The following is a 2,977-nucleotide window of genomic DNA, read 5'->3' on the forward strand; positions in this document are numbered from 1 at the left end:
TTCTGCATCAGTATTGACACTCTCCACCCTTTTTGGTTTATGCTTCTGTGTTTTTCTTCCGTGCCTCCTCGTTATAAATCTCAGCTTTATTCGAGGTTGCACTAGAACGATCACCACCAATCTGTGCTTCTTCCTCGTCTATCAGGTCAATATCTTTCCTTTCAACTTTTGTTTTGTAAATTACAGTGTAGTTTTCAAAAGCAAAGGTGAAAGGAAAGATATTGAGCTGGTAGAGGAGGAACAGGCACGGATTGGTGCTGATCCTTCTAGTGGGACCTCCAATAAATCTGAGAATTATAAGGAGGAAGCATGGAAGAAAACACAGAAGCATAAACCAAAGAGGGTGGAGAGTGTCAACGCTGATGCAAAAGCCTTTGGTGATGACTCGAAAATTCTGATTGCTCTATGCATTGTGAAGCTGAAGCATTAAAACATATGAACAAAAGAGATACAGGCCATCAAAATTTGGCATTGGACAATAAGACAGGAGATTCAACTATGCTGAAGATGGGAGATTCAGCTAAAGTTGTGATCAAACAAGACATGAAGGGAAGAAGGCATAAATATGGGTTTAACAACAATGAACGTGAGAAGGCACAGAAGAAAAGGGTGGTGGATGATGAAACTGCCGACAAACATCAGCTGGATGAAGTCCTATGAAGATCCTCCTCATTCTCAAAGAGGGGAACGAGCAACAATTTGAAGGTTGTACATTCAGGAACTAAAGAATTCAAAATAGTTAGTCATAAGAGGGATTTGTTTTTGGGATTTTCTGAGCACCAAGAGCGGCTACGCAAGAAGTTTGCACTTGAGGAGGGAAGGATATTTGCAGCTAATGAACAAGTTTCTTAACTATTTGTCCTTAAGATTTTACTGTTTCTTTTTGCTAATATGTAAATATAAATGGTATAAGGGTATGGCGTAAAAACATGGTCTATATTTACTTCTAAGATTGTTAGGGGTAAAAATGACCATGTCCCTATGGCATAACCTTATATTATTTATATTTACATATAAGAAAAAAAAACAGTAAAATCTGAAGGACAAATAGTTAAGAAAGTTGTTCATTAGCTGCAAATATCCTTCCCTCCTCAAGTGCAAGCTTCTTGCATATCCGCTCTTGGTGCTCAGAAAATCCCAAAAAAAAATCTCTCTTATTACTAGCTATTTTGAATTCTTTAGTTCCTGAATGTACAACCTTCAAATTGTTGCTCATTCCCCTCTTTCTTTTCTGCAAAAAAGAAAATCAAATGCTGTCAAAACATGGATGAAGTCCTAAGAAAATCAATATCAAAGAAAACATGGATGAAATCACAATTAAAAAGCACAACTACCTATCTTTCAGAGTCCTTTGGTTAATTTGTCTTGTCTCCTTATGTGGTGGGGTTTTGTTTAATAATCTTATACTTTTGCCTTCCAAAAAAAACTTATCACTAATCCTCTTTTCATTAATCCAATTTTTTATGTTATTGTATAAAAGATCATGGGTTCTCCACCTGCCTCCACTACTCCTCCTCCTCCTCCTCCTTCTCCTCCTTCTCCTCCTCCTACTTCGGACGCATCGGCTTCGACGTCTGCCGTGAAGCGGACACGCAAAGCCTCACGCCTACGATCGTTGTCCACTAGACCACCTGGTGTTGAGAGACCAGTGGTGCATGTTGATCCTGCTACAGGGAAGGCCGACGGTCCCCACAAGAAGAAATTAAGAACATATTTGGGGATTGTGGCACGTGATAAGGTGGACATCACCTACGAGAACTGGAAGGAGGTCCCTACTGCTCAGAAGGACCTGATTTGGGAGGATATTCAGGTATTTCTCTTTTCTTATTTGATTGTGTGTAATTAATAGCCAAAAAATTTCATTATTGTAACAAATAAACTTTGTTTTATGTTGTCAGGCGAAATTTGATATCCCAGAGGCTTCTGACAGTAGGACGAAAAGGAAGTTACTACAGACCGTGTGGGAGAGATGGAGGCAGTTTAAATCAGACCTCACGAGGAAATGGGCCCTTGCAGCCGATCAGGACGGTGTCGAGGACACTGTCTGTGACAAATACGGCATCAGCAAGGAAAAGTGGGCCTAGTTTTGCCAGACTCGCAGAGACCCTTCTTGGGAGGTATGTTCCTTTGCCATTTAAGTTGTTTTTCATATTAAACATGATGTTGTTATACTTCATTCTACCCATTTCAAACATTATTGTTTAATTTTTTTAGGATGTGCGCATGAAGGCACAGGCCATCCAGAAGCAGAATACTGCCCCCACGTTTTGTCTCATGGGGGTTATGATTATTTGGAGCAGAAGCTCCTGGCTGAGAAGACCAAGAAGAAGATGCAGGAAGCTGCACAGTCAGGAAGCGTTGATGGCGTCATCGACCCTCCATCCCCGGTCAGACGCCACGTGAAGTGGAAGATGGCCCGCACGAAGAAGACAGGGGAGATGACGACTGAGGCCGCAAAGGAAATCGCTGAGAAGATTGTAAGTCATGTTCAACTAACCATTACAATTATGTTTGAATATTTTGAGAATGCCATGTACCACTGTGTGTTTTCTGTGCAGGATTCGTTTGAGGAGCAGGCCACACAGGGATCGTTCGTCCCCCATGGACGTCAGGATGTTCTGGCCGCTGCTATTGGACGTCCAGAGCACCCAGGACGTGTCCGTGCTGCTGGAGCCGGTGTCACCATCAAGCAATACTTTGGATCGGCTCCACGGACGTCCCGCAACGCTTCCTCCCTACCTCCTGACGAATTACACCAGCTGACCCAGCAGATCAGGAACCAACTAGAGGAGTCCATCACAGAGAAAGTGACGAGGTAGGTCATGGCATCCTTCAGCCACCTTCAGTCGTAGATGCAATCTCAGGGACATGCAGTGCCTCCTGAGCCTCTGGTTGGTCCTGGTCCCTTCGGTCCTCGAGTGAGCACAAAGGGGAGTTGTGTTGATCCCTCAGGAAACGATCCTGAGACCGGTGACTC

This window comes from Glycine soja, chromosome 9, assembly GCF_004193775.1.
Source record: "Glycine soja cultivar W05 chromosome 9, ASM419377v2, whole genome shotgun sequence".
Lineage (NCBI taxonomy): Eukaryota > Viridiplantae > Streptophyta > Magnoliopsida > Fabales > Fabaceae > Glycine > Glycine soja.